Source organism: Condylura cristata, unplaced genomic scaffold (genome assembly GCF_000260355.1).
Source record: "Condylura cristata isolate star-nosed mole 26May11 unplaced genomic scaffold, ConCri1.0 scaffold00004, whole genome shotgun sequence".
Lineage (NCBI taxonomy): Eukaryota > Metazoa > Chordata > Mammalia > Eulipotyphla > Talpidae > Condylura > Condylura cristata.
The window spans coordinates 54,351,997-54,373,493 of record NW_004567105.1 but is presented as its reverse complement, the minus strand read 5'-3'; positions in this window follow the sequence as shown (position 1 = coordinate 54,373,493).

The following is a 21,497-nucleotide window of genomic DNA, read 5'->3' as shown; positions in this document are numbered from 1 at the left end:
ACTTTATTAGCATCATTTTGCAGAAGAGCCCCCATCGCTGTTAGCTGATATCTTGGCCTCCCTTGTGCTTCCTGGCAAAGCAGAGAGAGGGTTTGACTAAATGGAGTAGTGGTGGAGAATCAGTCACACTCTTCTCTGCATGAAGCCACACCACCAGAGGTGGAACTCACTTCTATCAGAGGACCTAAAACAGTGCATACAGATCCAAACTAAAAGCTTCCGATCCTTTTCCTTTTTAATATTTCTCGCTGCTTTTAGAAAAGGGAGGGAGAATCAGTTTTGGTGACACCACTTCTAATGGAGTATTTACCCTTGATGGTCTTTGAAAGAAAAATCACTGCCCATGCTCACTATGTAATGATTTCTGTCTCACAATGTCAGTTTGTTTTTTTAGCAGTCACAGACAGGGGTTTACATACAGCAGGGCCTGGAGAGGATGGACTGATGTCTCCAAGTAGTATGTTTGGGCTAACATCTTAGGGGATGCTTTCCTTCTTGCAGTGGTCTGGGTCTGTTCTGTCTACCATCCTGCATTTCCATGACTGGCATCTCACTGCCTTCCCATCTCTTCTGGGTAGCACAGCTTTAGAGGGAAGTCAGGCAGAGGACTGACTCTATAGGTCCTCCCTGTAACACACATACTAGTTGTTAGTTACCACTGCATTGGTCATTGATTCTCCAATCCCCACACTGAGTCCTTGATAGATGTAATTCAACTTTGCCAGGTTTCATCTTTTTCAAAGTTTATAATACACTTCCTAATATGGATTTCAGAGTTATTTCAGCTCTCAGGGAAAAGAAAAGCTTAGAAAATAGGAATCACAAGAAGAAAAAACAACATCTCCCTTTCACCTTCCTATTGCAAATAATTTACATATATACACACATATTTGTATACACATATGTGTGCGTGCACACACACACACGTATTTCAGAATCAGGGATCTTATCACACAAACTACTGTTAGTGACTTTTGTTCAACACTGCAGAATATTTTCCCTGCTTTAAATATTTTATAGCAGGAGTTTTAGGAGGCCATTATTTTACAGTATTGATATGCCAAAACCTATTTAACCATGTTCTATCGTTACATGCTTGGAGCTTTTCTCCACCTGTAACTTTTGTCTACTATTCTATCAGAACTATGCTTGCATTCAACGAGTTTTGCACATGTGTGATTTATTTTTTCCCTATAGGTAAAATCTTCAAAGTGAACTCACTGGCTTCATTGGGCCATTTTAAAATTTTTATAGGTTTGCATTATCCTCGATTGTTTAAGAAGGAATCCTAGGGTTAAATCCACCATCACACTACAGGTAGTGGTGGTGATTTTATAATCTCAGTAAACTTGATAAGTTAAAGTGAATATTTAACTGTTCAAAAACTTAATGACTATAAAAATTTTCATTGTTTTGACAACTGAACTTTCAAATATTTTCCTTTTAGTTTGACTGCATTTTTTTGGGGGGGAGCTTTCTCCACTGTGTTTGTTAATATTGGTGTTTTATGTGCTGTTAATTAAAGTATCTTTTCATTATTTTGTAAATTCTTAATTAGCTTTATAATACGCATACCAGAGACTTTTGTCTGGTTTTTATGACTTAACAATAAAGGTTTTATTTCATTTTATGAGCCAAATATTTATAACATTTTCCCAGGGGCTCTTCCTTCGTCATCTAATTACCTCATGCCCTGAGTGAGTAAATATAAACTACACTTGTAAGATTGAATTTTTTAAAATGCGTTTAACTGACCTGGATTTTTTTTTTTTTTTGATCATATAAAGAAGACAGAATTTGACATTTTGAGAGGCAGAGTCTAAGAACTATTTTATGAAATATCGCCTCTCCTTTTTCTTCTGTTGAATATGCACACATTTTAAGATTTAATTCACTTTCTGTCCTTTTCTGCCTGTCTACCTTAGGCCAATGCATCATTTTAGTTGCTGTAACTTTTAAGTATATTTTAAAACCTAGCACATTAGACTCCTGAATTTTCCTTTTTGCCTTGGAAGTTAACTCTAAATTTCTACTTTCCCCTCTGTTTTTAAATATGAGTTTCCCCCTTTGATTATATAGACGAACTGTTGTTGAAAACATTCTTTTTGTATAAAGGCTTACCTTTTCTGCTCTGAATTCCCTGCCTCACTGCCTTCCACTGTAGACATAAATCTCTATTCAGTGAAAGTTAAGCTTTCACACCAAATATCATTAACCAGCAATAATCACCGCTCTTAGGTTTTTATTTTATCCTTCCTCATTCCTACCGTTTCTAGCCCTTCTGCATCCCTATAACTATATGGTATTTGTCTCTTCTCTATATAGTTAAATATAGGCAAATATGACTCTTGAAGAAGTCATGCTTTTTTTTTTTTTTTTAAAGATTTATTTATTTATGCATACAGAACTGGGGTACAAGCCAGAGGTGCCGGAGCAGCTAGAGGATTCACCAGAAGCAGAGTGGGGAGTAGAACAGGCAGACTGACGAAATACACTGCTGAGAGGTGCAATGGGTGAGACAGAAGTCTGCTGTGCCATGTGGATCACCTCCCTGGCCGGGGGTCTTGCTGAAGTGGCTGCGGCTAGCTTCAGAAGTATTGTGATTTAACTGGTTGCACCACCAGGGAGGGCCCAGAAGTTATGGGTTTGTTTCTAAACTAGAACAGCATATATTTTATTTCTCTTCTTAAGGGATTTGAAAGGGCCTACATGTTCTCTAAAGATCTGAATGACATCAATGTGAACATTTATCTCAAGCTATATTTTAACATGCAGTTCCATTAGATCTCATTGTAGAAAGAGGAATTCTGTTCTTGTAGATTTGCTTCCCTGACAACCACTCAGAGATCTGTACTGGAAACTTCTATCTTCCTAACAGTAGGGGCTGCCTATGTAAAAACTATTTCTCTCCATAATTTGAATGATAAAACTTACATCAAAATCTAGTGTAACACTGTATGACATTAGGAAGGAACTTTAATAAATCAGGAAGTTAACATACATATTTCACAAATAAGTTCTCTATCCTGTTCATTTCACGTTTAACCTGACTAACCTTTCAGTGACTTAAAGCATTTTTCACTGTTGGATCTTTTGTAGATGCTGTACATTAAGGTAGAAATCATCTAAGAGGCAGTATAATATAGTTAAGAGCAGAGTTGGTAAAAAATGAAAACATTTTTGGCTTTTAAAGTTACAGGTCTTTGTTGCAACTACCTAATTCTGTTATCTTAGTAAAAAATAGTATGGGCACTCTGTCAGTGAATGAGTATGGCTGTGTTCCAGCAGAATTTTATATTTTAGAAAATTGATGGTAGAAAAAAAATTGATGGTAGGCAGAGCTTGGTCTCGCTGACCCCTGGATAAGATTGTAAACTCTGAAGCCAGGTGACCTAGGAATAAAATAGTAGTGTTCCTTTACCCATGGGAAATGTTCCAAACCCTCAAATGGATACCTGAAACCATGGGTAATACCAAAATATGTGTGTACCAACCTTCTATGTACTAAGATTAGCAGTAATAGCCAATGGTAAAATTAAATAATTATAATAATAAATTCTAATGAACTTATTTGAATGTTGCCTCTTACACACACACACACACACACACACATTCACACACTATTTTTTTGTAGGTAATATTTTCAGACCACATTGACCATGAGTAACTGAAAATGTGGATTGGAGATGCTACCTGAGTGTATGGTCAGAAGAATAGGCCATCCATAAAGTGAGGATAGCTGCACTTTAAAGGATCATTTGTGAATTGAAGGAATTAAGATGAATAAAATCTTAGAATTTGTGTGTCTGGAACATAATAAGTGCTAAATTGAGTACTAAATATTTTAATTTGAGGCCAATATACTAAATAAATCATTAATAAACCCATCACTGGAAGGATATTTTCAGTTATTTTAAAATGTTATTAATACACATTTTCCTTTCTCTTAACTACTGTTTGACCAGGCCCTAGGTTCTCCCTCACCTCCCTCAGTGTAAACTCTTTGAAGAATTGTCAATGGAAGCATATAAGTGGGCCTCTCTATTGCTTCATTAACTGGTGGGAAAATCTCAGTGGCAACAGCATACCTTGTAACACAGAAACCAAGGTCTGCTTTGTTGCATTTGCAGAGATGCTCATTGGGTGTGTTTCTTTTCTTGTTTGCTAGCCAAGATCTATTTAGTCCATGGTTTCCTGGCTAATGAAATAATTAGCATAGCATTGAGCTGTTAATAAAGTGCAAAGGTGCCTTGCAGATATGTTTTCAGTCCTAAAGAAGTCATATATACCTCAGTGCAAACTGCTATGTCCTCAAATCCCCCAATATTTTGGTGATAGCATCTCCAATTGTAAAATTAATCAAATTTCTTTCAGTGACAGAAATGTTAATTTAAAATTTTTATCACAATTACTAGGAGTGTTATTGCAACTTTTGACTTGTAATTAATTTCTCCTTTCCTTTCTTCATCATTGGGTTAGACGCCTTTGTAATCGTGATAAATGAAATAGCTGCCTGAACATTTTTTTTTATTTAAAATAAATTACTTTACAAGAAAAAAAATTACTTCTAGTAATCAACACCTTCAGATAAACGGCAACATAGGACATTAGGTACTGTATTGTTCTCTCTTTTCTCTCTTTAATTTGTGTGTCTTCAGTGATTGAAATGACAAATAGGGAGAGACTTGAGTCAACTTTTATGGCTGTGGAAGTTCCCATGTAGAACTACTTTGGATTGTGGTGTTAGTTTTATGGGTAGTAGGAAATACCAGAAAAGAGTGATTCTAAGGAATAAAAGAAATTAGAATAAAAGAAAACTGCAGGGGGAAGAGAGGAAGCAAGAGACGTTATGTTTACTTGAGCAGTAGCTAAAAAGTTTAGAGCCTTCTCTGTGAACCAGGCTATTCCACGTGTGGGCTGCAGACTAGATGCCTGCCAACACTCAGGAGCTTGGCAGAAACATCCTAGAAATGTAGTCTCAGAACCTGCCCCAGTCCCACCGAATCAAGTTCAGATCCTCATGTAAGCTTTACAAATATTAGAGTTTGGAAAACATTGAAGCTAAAACTTAGGGTGTCAGTGAAGTCAGGTCCAAGTATAGTGTATAAATAGCTAAGCTTATGGTTTATCACCAATACTATGCAAAGAATAAGAGGAAAAGATTCAAGGTGCATATTTTAATTTCAGAATGCAGACAATTCAAGATTTACAGATGGAAAGAAACACCAATAACTAGGAATTGCATTTCTAATCCCCTGCAAGAGGCCAGTCCTGGGATGAATAGGAGAATTGTTAGGTTTTAAAAGGAAGGGATCATCCTACTCTATCACAGGAGCTCTACAAACAACTGAGTAAATGGAAAGGATAATGGAATTGACTAGGCCCAACTGAAAATTCCTAAACAAATGTAAATACAAATGTAAAAGTTTTGGCAGAAGTAGATTTGTTTGTTACGCTAGAGTTATTGTAAGAGAATGAATGAGTTTCTGTCTCTTGAAACTATGAATGATGGAGGGTGGCAGAATATTACCTAGCTAAGATGCAGGAGACTGAGAACGACACGTCGGAACACTGTGGGTACATGACAGTTTGGTCCCATGCTGAGCTCTGGAAATACAGCTATAGAGACAAGACAGGTTCTACTCTGGAGGAACACACAGTCTGTAAATGGGGGGGGGGCAGTGGGGGGGATGGACTTGGTTTTCCCCCGGGACTCGCTGTTACTTAATTTGAAATACCTTGCTCTTCCCATGAATATAGTTGGTAGCTTTATATTTAGCTTCCAGATGTTATCATAACTAAAACCAATGAACAGTGGTGAACTCTGGACCCTCTTTGAAATGAGTTGGGACTGCAACTTCATGATGTACGTTGGAATGAATTTATTTGTTCCTGTTGTTATTGTTAATCAAGGTAGTTAAAAAGGCTGGGTTTTAAAACCTCCATCCTCAACAGAGGACTGTGTGGTTAAGGATTATAAGTACAATACTTTCCTGGGAAAAACAAGACCAGCTTGGGATCTTTGTTGTGAAATCCTCTGTCAAAATTAATTAAGGGAATCATGTAATTACAATTTATGCATCAAGATGGCCCCCAATGGCTTGTTCTTAATGTGGGATTCATTTTGAAACAGTTGAAATAACAACGAAAAGACAGAATGCTTTTTTGACAAAACTTAAGTTAAAATGTGTTATGGTTTAACTATGTCTTAATGGATATGCAGCTTGGGTGGGATTGTTGCTGCTTTAACTCGAAGAGCAATACATCCTCAGATTAGGAACTGTGGAAGGGGAGGGTCTATAAACAAGCTGACATTATTTTTTAAAGCAGAACACGTCGTAAACAAACTATTACAGGTGACAAAGATGGTAGGGATTATTGACAGCCCTGGGATTTAGAGGGGGTACTTGTGTAGAGATTGGGCTCCTCTGGCCCTTGATAAACCAAGTTATCACTAACACACACATGCTGCTGAATATTACTTCATTCACCAAATGGAGATTTAAAATTACTTTGTAACATGCCAAATTAGGTTAATTATCTTTTAAGAGTGTTTTGGAAAAAACTCTACATGTTCTGTAACAAGTCCACAGGAGACCTGTTGTGAGCCAGCCTTTTTTATTTGTATTTTAAAAGTCATGCATTTTTTTTGCTGCTACTTTCATTACTGGTCCTGCCCTGAGGGACACCAACCAGCACATGTCCCCCTTGTGGCACCTTCTTCCTGTTCCAGCCTACTGGTGCTTTTACATACACCAAGGTCCAGCCTATTGGTGTGTCCCCCTCAAACTTTTCCAGTTTAACTCATTGCCTATCCCTTCAGGAAGTGGTTTGGAGCTATGGCTTCCTTCAGTTCTGCTATTTGGTTCCCATATACTTTTCTTTTTTGGACAAAGACATTTCAGATCGGCAGGGAGCTCAAAAAGACAGAGTCAGGGCTTTATTTCTTAGAGTTCTAGCACAGGGCACATGCTCCAGAAGAAGGTTCCAAAAGTTAGCACATGGCCAAAGGATACCCCAGGATCCCCAAACTTGCACACTCTAAAGGGATCCTTCCATCTGTGTACACAAAGGCAAAGGAGATGCCATCTATGTGAATGAACTCAGCCAAAAGCGTTAGCTCAATGGAGAACCACTGAGGTCCTAGAGTTATCTACAAGTCTAAGTCACCTGGCAGGTAACAAGAGGAAAGGGGTTCTGAAGCAAGTCCCAGAAAGGTGGGGCAAAAGGAGATACTATATTGAGATCACAGCTGCCAATATTGACCTCCCCAAATGTCTGTCCCACATGTGTCTTTTTCAAGTGTCCCTACATATCTTTCTTCCCACATCTCCTTATCAGCAGTAATGGGGTGGGGGCAAATAAGACCATAAAAGTAAGAATTTTCCTTCATTTTTGTGTTCTGTGTTCTACAACTTCATAGGGATGGAAATGCTTTTATATTTTATATCACAATGGGAGTGTGTCTCATAGATGCTGGCAAAGTATCTTCTGTCACAAGAGGGAAGCTGGCATTCTGAGTTGATAGGGAGTGTGAATCATGTGACTTCTTGGCTTAATTTTCCTTACTTATTTCCCATGGGATAGACTCAGCACTAGCAATACCTTCAGCATCCTCCAGCAGGCTCCTCTTTGGCAATTTCTTATCTTGCTATACTCTACAGCTTAAACTTTTCAGATTTTCAAACACTGAAGGTGTTGAACCTGGTATTTTGGATTTCCAACATGTTCTTTCCTTTCCTTGGTAGAGTCATCTCCCTTCCAATCCTGCCTTTCATGTTGTTTTGCTAGTTCACCATTATTCTTCTTTAACACTCTGCTCTCATATCACTCTTCCAGGAAACCTCTCTGAGTCCCCACTCCAGATTTAGTCCTAGGTCTGTTTCCATAGTATCTCATATCACTCCCACACTCCTAAATTGCTAGTCATGTGTCCTCACAGTCTCTGAGCTCATCAAAAATAGACACTGTGCTCGTCTTACTGTTTGATCTCCATCCCCCAGCACAATGCCCTACACAAAACAGCCGTGTTATTCTGTTTTGAGAGAATAAGTTGTTTTGCTCTTTCACAGGTAAATGTAGTGTCATTAGCATGGAGAAAGATTAACTTTGAAAGAACCTCCAACGAAAGATTTGATATATATATATATATATATATATATATATATATATATATATATATATATGAGAGAGAGAGAGAGATTGATTCTATCATTATGTAGCGATTATAGAGATTCCATCATTATGGCTCAGAGAATATCTTGGTGGGAGCAGCTGAGCAGAATTCCTGGAGCATCTAGTGCTGGTCTGTCAGGACCCCAGGTGTTTGGATGTCTGTCAGGACCCCAGGTGTTTGGATTTCAATAGCACTGGAGCATCAAAGGCAGCAGGCCTTCAAAGTCTGAGAATTTCTGGAAACTGAATGGAAGGAAAATCCTGTGTGAGTGTTGGGATGGTTATCCCTCTCTGAATGTTTCCCTTCTCATTCCCCTTAAACTAGGAGTATCTCTGGATGCTTTGTTCTTAGAGATCATGGAGTAAGTTGAATATTTCATTTCACTTTACCCTTTGGCATTATCACCCCAAAATTCCTCGGTAGTTATATGTGAGAACTTGTTTCAGTCAGTGTGTCAAGGAACATCTCCAAGTTTATAGAATGACCTGGGAAATAAGAATTTCTGGCACTTTCTGGGTGTTTCTTATGTTCTACATACTGAGTCCCACAGTTCTAGGGCTTGAATCTCATTTTAATACTCTTGGCAGGATATTGTCCCCATTTTATCAATGAGGAAATCAAGGCACCAAATGGTCAGTTTCCTACAGTGATAGCTTTTCTCCCTGTAGCAATAGGACTGTCACCATGGATATTGTGAAGGTTCATTTTGGAAAGTTTACTGCTTTCAAAGCTTGCTCATTAAAGCAAGGAGAACTATAATGGCTCCTGTGTGCATGTTAGCTCCTGCCTTCTGGAGCAGAATGACTGAGCTGGGATCACAGTGGGCAGCAGTGTACTGCTTAGGGACTATGATTAACTGACTGGAGGATGATAGGCTGAGGGTGGGTCATCACTGTGGGACCAAGAGGCTGATCCCATAGCATCCCATCCCGGTGACTAATATCTGGAAGGGGGCCAGAGTGTAATAGGTGTCCAGTCCACAAATGCTGAGTTCCTGTGTTTAAAAAAAAATTTTTTTTTCTTCATAAGGTAGTGAGTAGACAGAGTTTGGAGACAAATTTTAGAGTTATTTTACTTGCCATTTCTAGAATACAGTGGTATTCCTAACCTTTCTTGAGTTTATGGGGAAAATATATAAAATGACTACATTTAAAAAACTGGTGATTATAATGAGCTTTCGATAAATGTTAACTAATATGCCAGGCATTGTGTTAAAGGTTGGTTATGGACTCAACTATGTGAATCTGATTTTCTTATGTTGAAACCCTAGTCCCCAACATGATTGTCTTTGTGGAGGTAGCTAAGATTAAATGAGGTCCTTATAAGAAGAGAGAGAAACTCCCAACATCTAGCGGAAGGTAACTGTCTGCAAGCCAGGATGACAAGCTTGACCAGATACTAATCCTGTCAGCACCTTGATCTTGGATTTCTAGTCTCCACAACTGTGCAGGAACAGTGGAGACAGAAAATTCATTTCTGTTGTTTAAGCCCCCAGTTTGTGGTATTATGGTATGACAGCCCTAACAGACCAATACGGGGCCCTGCAAAACTTACCCTATCTAATCCTCACAACCAACTATGAGATAGGTCGTTTTAACTCAGTTTTACTAAAGAAGTGAAACACAGTTTTACTCTGATGCCCAGATAAGCTTTGTAAGCTGGTAGTGTCAGGAGTAGAGTTAAACTTGGACAGCCTCTATTCCTAAACTTTGTGAGCCATAGTTTTCTTCACAGAAAGTAAAGAGACATTATTTTCTGACTTAAGCAATTACTTTCTGTTGCTGTGCTAGGTGGTGTAGTGCTTTTTGCCTTTCATCTACCACTGTTACCCAGGAAGGCAACTAGCAGATGGTGGTGCTCCTCACAACTTCAGCAAATAAAAAGTGTAGAGGTGCTGGGAATAAATGTTAATATAACATTCTTTGAACCACCAACCATTTAATTGTATTGATTTTAGATGTTATTTTCCCTCTGCCTGAAGATGATATTTATTGCCCAGATAGAAAATTCAAGAGCATCATGAGTAATTGGTTGAATATATTCTGTAGGAAAATTATGATTTGGGGGGCACATCATTGCAAAGAAAAGCTACAGAAAAAATACCTTTCATTATTGCGGTTTTTAGGTAGGAAAGTTGACAATCAGCGTATTTCTTGAACTAGGTGAGAGTAATTCCTCTACGTGAATATACTGCAAGAGTAATCTTGCTCACTTCACTGCAGAATTGAATTGTTGACCTTAAAAGAAACCTTTAGTCTACTTTCTTAGCTATTTTTGATTCCCAGTGGCTAATGGCTGACATTAATGCACCTTAATCTTTGGAAAGAAACTGTCCCCCTAGTTACATGTTTTAAGACTTCCATATAAATTGGATTAGATATTCCCTGAGTCTAGTCAATGACTTTTCTCCTCAGCTTGGAAAACTTTTTTTTCCCCAGTGGGAATATGTATGCAGGCCTCTTGCTGACCTTTGAAATACTGTCACTAAAGGGAATAGATTATCAGCAGCTAAGTAGGTAAGAATAAAAGAAGACAGAACCACATACTTTAAAAAAAGAAATCCTAATCTTTAATGAGCAAATTCACTGAGACCTCCCTGTTTCCCACTGAATGACCTATATCATATGTTAAGTGACCAATAAAAGCTGTAAGTAGTTGGGAGAGTCTTTTGGTCTTGGGTCAGCTGAACTTCAGAGAACTTGATACAGAAAAATCTAAAATGAGCAAACATGGAACATTTTTTAGATGTTGACTACTACTTTGTTGTACGTAGGTATTTGTTTAAATGGCATTCACTTTCAGAAAGACTGGAGACATGAAGCTTGAATTATCCTAGACAGTATACTTATTTTCAGATTTAGTAGAATAGGATCCATTTTGCAAATTCATAATCCAACATGAGTTTTCAAAATCATCAACTTCAACTGAGCTAAACTGCTTTCCTCATTTTAAAATTTCAATCAGAAATTACTTAATCCTTTCACCATCTTTGAAATGATATTTAAGCTTTAGAATGCTAGAACTGGGAGCTCACAGGAGATGAGTCCAAACTCCTCATTTGTACAAATGAGCAAAATCTGGTTTAGCCGGTTTGTCAAAGGTCATTTGTTAAGGTCATATACTTACTAGTGGCAGGCTCAGGACTTAAAACCCAGATATCCTGATCCTCAGTAAATACAAATTTTGCTTCCAGACTTGCAAAGGTAATTGCTTTTATCATTTGAAATCGAGATATGTCTAAATATTGCTGGGCTCTGTCTCATCCCCAGATCAATGTGTAATTGTCTAAGGTAGCTGTTGTTCAGCCAAATATTCAACAGAATACTCAGTGGAAAACTAGTTCTAATTTAAATCAGAGCTAATGATGTTTTTGTTTCGTTTTCTCTTATGGGCCACGACATGTTTCAGAAATAATGAGCTCTACTCACTGGGCTTCTTTACAGCTTGCATACTGTACTCTAGAATCATGCTTACTAATATCCTGTTAGGAGCAAAGAGGTTATACAAAGGTACTCAGAGCCATTTTTTATTATAAAGATCATCTATACCAGTTATACAAAAGCACATACCAACAGAAAGAGTAATCTCAGTTTTTGTGTGTGAATCTTTGACTGAATGTGAAATGGGATACAGAGGCTTGATAATCTTAGTAAGGTGCAAGTCTCATTTTTATGTAAACCCTCTCTAGCCTGAGGCACTTCTCTCATTACAACCCTCCCTGCCACAATCCCCCACCTTAAAGGGAGTTTGTGGTTATTGCTGAAAAATATCTAAGAGTAGATAGCTTATTACAGTGAAGCATTTGAGCAGCTGATTGCAGTGCAGCAGGGTTAGAACAAAAGCTCCTACGTGTTGTTTCATCTAGGAAACAGGCAAAGCCCCGCACTGCTACACAGATGCCCCTTCCCCTCTACCCCAACACTTTTCCTATGTCTGCCTGTTGAAACACAAGTTCTTGGGAGCAGGAGATGGAAGCTCCTCTTTCTCTTCCCTCCTCCCCGCAACACATGGATATGTACACCTTTTTTCCTCATAAATTCAGAGGGTTTAATGAGTCTATGATGGAGTCCATTGGAGGACCCCGAGTTAAGGAGCCTCAATTAGCATGCTAAGTTTGTCCTGGAACCCACACTTCGCAAACTTTGTGAAAATTGTCTTTGAGCTCTTACTTGAACTTGAAATTATGAACAGTGGTCAATATCTGACTACAGTCCATAGGAGTGTAAACTTCTCTGAAATTTCTGATCAAACATTCTTTAACGTTTTAAGTGCATTCTAGGTATAAAATGTAAGGCAACCTGGAAGTGCCTAAAATGTCTTCACTCAGAAACCTACCTTCTAGTAAGGAATAAAGTCAAGCTAACACATAACATGGTTGATTGGTTACAAGGACAGGGCCCACTTTGCAGGGTTTGGAAGGCCCAGCACCCTCCTTGGTTCAGAATGATGGGCTTCCCAGAGGTGGCAGGAGTGAGCTGGCAGGAGTGAGCTTTAATTGAAAGCACAGATAAACTTCAGGTAGGTAGAGAGGCAAGAGGAGGACTGGGGAGAGGATATTTTCAGCAAGGCAACAAGGCACAGGTAAATCTTTTAGGAAGACTGTCAAATAATCAAGAATTAGGGAAGTGGTGAGTACAAGGAGTCCACTGTTTCTCATTCTAAGCATCACCTGCTATCAGTGTCCAAGGCTGGTGGTGTTATTGGCCAAATTCTGATTAGGAAGAGTGATCAGATGACCTGTCAAAGTAACTGACCACAGTTTGGAATTAGACATATATAGATAGCATGATTTATTGACTGTTGTTTTGCGTTCTCAACTAAAATAAATCATTTCATCCTCTCTGCAGTTCTTTTCAATTTATTATTATTTGCTAGGTGTCAGCCGCGGTTAATAGGAGGTGCTCAAGTACCCCTGCTTACCTAGTCATCTTAATGGGTTTTCTTTAATAAGAACAAAGGCCTAATTTTTGTATACTCAAGTATCTATACCCATGCATTGGTACCATATGTAAACTTGGTTATGTTTACATATCCAAAACAAAAGTATTAAATAAATCTGAAGGTTTTACTCTAAAGTGTTGCTCTGGGAGAGAGGACTGGATGATGGTGACGGTAAGAGGGGGAGCTTGTCCTTTTTAATTAATATTTTCATTTTTCTTGCATAGTTGTTCAGTATTGTACAGTAATTGATATTTCCCCTGAGGTGTAGCCCCCATAAATACCCCACATCACCTGTGAACCACTTCCAGGCTCTCCTGTGCTCTTTCCCATCTCTTCCATGCCTGCTTTGATCCTTTCCCTCTCCCTCTCCTGCTTTCAACCTAAGATCTATAGATCTTCTGAGCATCATCATTTCCAGCTCCATCCCTGTTGCTGAATATAGCATGAGTTTATCTTTTTTGATTGCTGAATAGTGTTCTATTGTGTGTGTGTGTACACTCATCTGGTTTTATGTATTTAGGTTGTTTCTACATCTTAGCTATTACAAATAGTGCTGCATAGGAGTGCAGTTTTCCTTTTGAATTAATGTTTTTTGCATCTGTTGTATAGATTCCTAGGAGTATAATTGTTGGGTCATGCCATAGCTCCACTTTTAATAATGTAGGGGTCCTCTACAAAGCTTTCCATAGTGGTTGGGCCAGTTTGCAATTCTACCAGCTGTGTAAGAGGGTTCCTTTTTCTCCACATCCTTGCTAGAATTTTTTTTTTAATTTCAAACATTCTTATGTAGTTTTGATTTGCTTTTCCTTGATTTTAAGTGATATTAAGCTTTTTTTTTTATATGCCTATTGGCCATTTGCATTTCCTCTTTGGAGAAGTGTTTTTAGTTCTTCTGCCCATTTTTTGACAAGGTTGTTTACTTTGTGAGTTGTGTAATCTCTTTGTAGATATTTGATATCTACCCGTATCAGGTGCATGGAGTGCAAATATTTTTTCCCAACCTGTAGGAACTTGTCTTTATTTTACATACTTCTGTATTGCCTGAACCACTTAAAATAAGTGTATATTGCTTTTGTAATTAAAGAAAAAGAGAAAGAAGGAAATTGAATTTGACATACATCCAAATAATATGAAGCCTTTTCATCCTTTTGAAGGTAGGAAGAAAAACAATTGTGCCTCAAGGGAAATTTATTTTATCAGAACCTGTGCTGCTTTTTAAAAAAAATCCTGTAATGAAGCACATTGCCCTAATTTTGCATAGGCTTGCTTTGTTTAAATGCAGATCTCTGCAAATAACATAAGGTAACCGGAAGTGCTATTTGTTATACTGGCATCTCATTCATACACTGGCAGACACATGGACTGAGTCGATGGCGGTTTCCTTTTCTCCCCACATACAATTTGACTTTTCTATTCATGTGCTGGTTTTCCCATAAGCTCTCTTCCCTTCCATCCTATATGAAGACATGTGTTTCCTATGCTGTGCCCTTGGGTGCAGAACCACCTAAAGAACCTCGACTTTGGTATACCTGCCAGTGCTCCAGACTTAGCCTCTGAGTTCTCACCACTCCATTGTACCTAGAGTTAAAATAAAAATTCTTATGCAACGTAAGTTAACCAGCCAAGTAAAGCCCACAATCGGGGTATAGGCAGTATAGCACATATACATAATTAGATGAAAATTACATAAAACTGACAAGTAATTCAAGAATTAAGATCAAATGCATTTGGGCAAACAAAATTGCATGTATAGACTGATGACTACTGTGTAACATCATGCATTTAATGAAAACACAGAACCGCTTTATGATGCTGTGTCAGGAAGGCTGGAATATAGATGTGCTCCCCATTGTTGACATTATAAATAGCTTCAAGGAAGTAGAAAAAGAGTGATCAGGAAAAACTAACCATAGGCTTTTTGGAGCGAGTATAGTAATTGGAAATAATAATGTAGAGGCAGCAGGGCACCGTAGTTACAAAAATGTTCTCTGGAGGAGACCATTTACTACTGTGATGAAATATCCAGTACATGGAATTTACCCTTTAACAATTTCAAAGTGAACAATTCCACATGACCTGGGCAAGTTAGTTAACCTCCCTGTGCTTGAGTTTCCTCATCTGTAAAATGAATTTTACAGCAACTACCTCATGGGGATTCTTAAGAAATTTAGAAGAGCACATATTTATATAACATTTAGAATGATACCTGGTATACAGAAGGTGTGATAACTAGAAATAGCTATGGAATGACTGTATTGAGCTTTTAATGCTTGCTAGATTCACAACTGAGTGGGTTATATACTAGCCTATTCTAGAACCTATGTAAGAGGTTTTATGATTACTCCAATTTCATAGGTTAGGACAATTATTTTATTTTTTTAAAAGATTAATTCATGCACACAAGAACTGGGGTTAAAACCAGAAGTATGTAAGTGTGTGTATGGGGTGTGATGAGGAGGGGAGAGGATTCACCAGAGACAGAGTAGGGAACAGAATAGGCAAACTGACTGAAAGACACTGCTGAGGGGAGCAGCAGGTGAGACAGAGGAAGTCTGCTGTGCCATGTGGGTCACCTCCCTGGTCTAGGATTGAACTGCTGCAGTGACTGTGGAGAGCTTCATAGTGTTGCCCTCGAACCCCTTGCACCACCAGGGAGGTCCCAGGTGATGACAATTAATGATCAGCTGCTCTACATAGAAAGGGAGAAGTTATGGAAATTCTGATCCAGATGAAGTATCCAGTCCATGGTTTAAAATATGGTATGCACAATAGACATAAGGTTTCTTTGGGGGGTGATGAGTAGCTTCTGAGACTAAATAGTGGTGATGGCTGTACAACATTGTAAATTGTTAAAGGGTAAATTCCATGTACTGGATATTTCATCACAGTAGTAAAAAGGATTGTAGATATGAGGACCAGGAGCACCCAAGTAATGACTAGGTTGACTGTTAATCTTTGTTAACCATGGCTGTGGCCAAGGCACTCTCATTAGCACAATGACCCACCTTCTCCTTGAGCTTGTTTTCTCTTCTTGAAACAAAGATTCTACTAACTTTATTAAAATGGCATTTGATGCAGTTCTGGGCGTCATGAGATCTCCTTTGGAAAGCACATACCAGCTCTCCCTTCTAAAAGTTGAGAAGCATAATTGCATTTTCTTCTTTATAATAAAAGTTCCTTGCATATTTTAAACCCTAAAATGAAAAAACAGAAAAGCAGAGATTCCAGGAGGGATTTGTTTGCTGCAAATAATAATTTTGCAAGACAATATGAAGAGGAATTAAATTAAGGAGCAATATTAAGAAATATAAATTTAAAGTTTTTTTTAAAGGTTTATGTATTTATGCATACAGAACTAGGGTACAGGCCAGAACACAGGGGCGGTGAGAAGGCTTCACCAGAGACAGAGCAGTGAGCAGAACAGGCCGATCGACGAAGTACACTGCTGAGGGGAACAGCAGGCGGGTCAGGAGAGGTCTGCCACACCATGTGGTCACCTCCCAGGGTGGGAATCCAACTCATGCTCAAGTGGCTTTAGCTTCTTAGTGCTGTGCTTTAACCTGCTGCACCACCAGGTAGGGCCTAAAGATAATTTTTTTTAAATTTTTTTATTTTTTATTTATTTTTATTTTTTTAAAGATTTATTTATTCGTGCATACAGAACTGGGGTACAGGCCAGAGGCTCAGGGGCGGTGAGAGGCTTCACCAGAGACAGAGTGGGGAGCAGAACAGGCAGATTGACGAAGTACACTGCTGAGGGGGGCAGCGGGCGGGTCAGGAGAGGTCTGCCACTCCATGTGGTCACCTCTGGGGCAGGCGGGAGTCGAACTCATGCGGAAGCAGCTTTAGATTCTCAGTGCTGTGCTTTAACCCGCTGCGCCACCAGGGAGGGCCCTAAAGATAATTTTTAAAAAATTTGTTTTTACTTTACTTAAGTTCTTTGCAGAGCCAGCCCATTGTCTAATTGCTAGATAAGAAAAAAATGTGGTTTTCTAAAATTCTTAGTTGCTTCACACCAAAGCTTTGAGAAATTGTGAAGAGGTGCTAAAAATTGACAATATGCTTTAGCCATGTTTGTTTAATTACCAAATAAAATAAAACTGCCAACTAGTTACAAATAACAAACTATATAACTATAGGGAACAATTATGGGCAACTTTTGCTGGACTTTGCTTTTTAAGAGTTGTTTGACAAGTTTTAACTCAGTATACAGAAATCAGATTAAGGTATAATATTTACATCCCCAACATGAATCTCAAAATTGTAAGGGAGACCTGTATGTCCTATTTCCTAACTTTGGCCATTGAAGATGAGGGTAAAGGTCTATTAGGGGATCGTTCTCATTCACAAATACCTTGAGACAATTAAAAGTAGTTGCTATTCTGTGATAAACCAATGCAACTGCATTGTGCAAATACAGGATCTTAAATAATACCTAAAGTGTGTGTATTTTTGCTGACAAAGAAAGAGGCCAAAACAATGGAGAAGGCTGGTCATGGGGTCCCAGATCAGCTAGCATCCAAGGAAATTCAATCCCACATCTTCACTATCGTCCTCCAAACTGTATTTTAGTCTCTCATAACTTACCAGAGAAGAATTGAGATGGTACTTCCAGCTGCTCAGTTCTCTGGTTTTAAGAAGAGTGTTTCATACATGGAAGACATGGTATTGCTTTTTGTTGACTTGGAATTGGTGGGATGACTGGAGGTGCCAGGTAGAGTAGCTAGCTCTTTCAAGGGACTCAGAGTCACACTGCTGCAGGCCATAAAAATGTCTAGACATATGGCTTTTAAATACTTTGTCAGGTCACTTTGTTATTTGTGTTTGTGTGTGTGTGTGGGGGGGGGATATTGTGAATCTAGGTAACAGTTTTTGTGAGTATTTAAAATAAAATTCTTTAGAGATCTTTTTTTATTATTTTTAAGCCTTAGACTTAGAAAAGTCAGTGTCAGTTTTATATAATAAAATTTGTTTTTTAAAAATCACTCTACCAATGTTATTACAAAGTCAACATCACCGTTCTTAGATTGTGAAATAGAAAATGCAAAAAAATAAAAAGATAAAGAAAATCTGATTTTGTATCTGTAAAGCTGATAAATTTCAGAGGGCAGTTATTTCTTGAGAAAGCAAAAAGTGGTCCCTAGACCTCATTCCACAATGAGTGTGGAAGGCTTCCCTACACCAGCAAGAAGCTAGCCACTGGCAGGGTGTTCAAGAATTCACCTGACTTCAGACACTATCTACCCAGTTATCACATCAATTCCCACAGGGAAAAGGTTCAAACTCCTAAGACTACCCATCACTTCAGATATTGGTCGCAAGCCCAGGCTGTTACGTGTAATTTTGACCAACTGACTTCATATTGGAGGTTCTCATGAAATCCTCTCATTAGATTTTAGATGTTAGTCAAAAATCTGAGTTATTTCCTGTGCTTTTGATAAGCTGACTATAACTTAGTTTGCCACAACCGCCTCCCCAGGTTTGATTAATTGGCCACTTGCTCAGAGAACTCAGAAAACCTACTTACTAGTAACACACTACCAATACATTATGGAGAATGTTATTTCGGAATAGTTAGCCAGTTGAAGGAGTTATATGGGGCCAGCTATGGAGAAGGGTGCAGATTACAAATGTCATCTCTGTCCACCACTCTCCCCAAACCTCTACATAGTCACCTACCTGAACCTTCCAAGCCACTTTTCTTTGGTTTTTGTGAGAGGCTTTATCATATAGGTATTATTCATTAACTCCCTGGCAATTCATTTCACCACCAGTTCTGCCTTTCCTTGAGGTGTGTGTGAGTGAGGGAGAAGGTGAGACTTGAAGTTCCAAACCTTGAGTCTCATAGAGGCTTCAATATGTGACTATCTTCCATCCTTATTTACTTCCAAAAGTCACCTAATTTACATAAGACATCATGATCACTTTTGTCACTTAAGGATTTCCAAAGGTTTTGGGAGCCTGGAACTGTGAAGGCAGAATATACTTGATAATCTATTTTTTGGTCATCTAGGTGACCAAATAGTATTTTTCTTATAAATCACAATATCAAAGAATGGCATGTGACACCACCCCTCAGATCTCCCTTTCCTGAAGCTTTCATTAATTTCCAAAAATGAAGATGATTCATTTCATATACACATAGATATATGGGGACTTATGACAGATGTTGAGAATTGCTTTCTTATGTTTTCTAGTTGTTTGAAAGGAAGAAAGGATGACAGATCCCCTGTCAGTTTGGCTTCGATGGTCTTGAACTCAGGTAGGTAAGTGATATTTCTTTGTATCTATTAGGGAGGGAAGCAAGAATACAGTCCTCTTATGACTGGATGACACAGAAATAAAACCATTCAAACTAAAGAGTAGTTGCTATTTATCTGCAAAACATACACGGGAAATAGAGTTCTTATTTTGATCTACTTGTTTATACCCATTCCCAGGATAACTATTCTGCTTATGGAATGGTATTTTATGCTTTTGAGGGTTTGAATTGTTGAATTCTACTAAGTGTTGAAAAATGTATTCTCAAAAGTTTTCTGATTATACTGTGATCTGTGTCATAATCTATTGGTCTGGAATGATTGTAAGTCAAAGATGCCAATCTCAGAAATTTCATGTCATATTCTCTAGTCTCTCTTTAATTATACATTAGTGATATTAGGATTTGTAACTTTTACTAAAACAGTTTGTGTCAGATCAAAAGCACAATGTTACTGTTACCTTTTATTATAGATGCAGTCATGCACTTCACAACAATGTTTCAGTTAGCACACACTGTATATAGGATGTTGGTCACTAGGTGTGGCCTAGTGAACAGTAGACAGTACTATTTAGGGTCACATAACTTATAGCCACTTACAGCATGACAAAATCACTGAATGGCATGTGTCTCACAATGTATTCTAGTTAAGTAAAACTGATTGTACTAGGAATAGTGTTTGTTAAAAATGGAACATGTTATCTCTTATGTGTTCTGTTTTGAGAAATATTAGTGTTGTGGACTCATGTTCCCAAAGTATCTTATCTTAATGTGTAATAAAATGTTTCTTATGTAGGTTAGGATGAGCTAAGTCCTGGTACTAAATTTGGGTTATCTTTTCTTATTTTGGAAGGTTTAATCTGTACTTTAGTATAAGAGGTTAGGCACTGGTGATGAAACAGTTGTTTGAGTCCAAGAAGGTGAAATGGATTTCTAAGAAACCACTCTCCTATGTACCTTCTGTCCTTGATTTGTGGGTGTAGTGCCGTGAACAGTTCCCCTTTGACCCTTTGTGGAAGACCTTTTTGATCTCAGATTCTATGCAGCAATTATAAGTCATTAAGGGTCCAAAGGAGCTTTTGCTTATGTATTTATTATATTATAAATTAGAATAAAAAAATATACATTTATGCATTTAAGAGATAATAGACCCATTACATAGTAACTGTTTTTATGAATGATAGCCAGATTTTCCAAAATGAAGCTAATAAGAATGGGACTGTTTTACATTATTGTAAACTTCTTAATGTGTGACTTAATAGAAGACAGCTGGTTTCTTTTATATGCTTTGCATTCAATTTGTTGTGATTTATTTGTTTCAGTTGAGATATACTTGGTTCACAGCCTCACACAGATGTGTACTTGTAAATGTGAGATAAATATTTCAAGATCCTCTTTTAGATAATTGTGGGTTTTCTTGTTTGGTATTAAACCAAAACTTGACAAGTTTAAAGCTGATCACAGGATAAATTCGGAAACCATGCAAATGAATGTTTTATATTCAGTGGTACTACTTGTACTTTGAATGAGTCTTTTACCCATAAGAGATTTTGTAACTTCATGTAAGATTTCCAAAAAAAATTACTCATTAGGTACCTCCATCTCATCAGAAAAAATATGTGTTGGGAAATTGTTAATAGATACAGTGTTTCCAAAAATCTAATTTGTCTTTGCAAGCTAACACTTTACCATTGGCAACAATTATTGTGAGTGTTCTTGAAATGACAATTTCACTTAACTCTAATTTTGAAAAAAGAATCTGTCAAATACCCAAAGGTTAACACTAATTGTCCATCATTCTTTCAAATAATAGTTATGTTCCATTAAAGTTTTCAGTTCTGCTCTCCACTCACACTAACCATACAAGTGCTTCTCCTTGAGACAACCATTCTACTTCAGTGATGGCAGAAATGTTTTATATAACTTTTTCTTATTATGTACAATAGTAAAAAGATACATATTCAAGGACCAGGATTATTTAAAAATTCTAAAACTTGCTCATCAAGTCAAGGACATTTTAAAATGTAAACTCTTCCTTTTGTGAGCATTCACTTATATAGGCTTGCCTGTGTGTGTGTATGTAGTGGGGGATGAGATTGCTTTGGCTTGTGCTATTTCTTT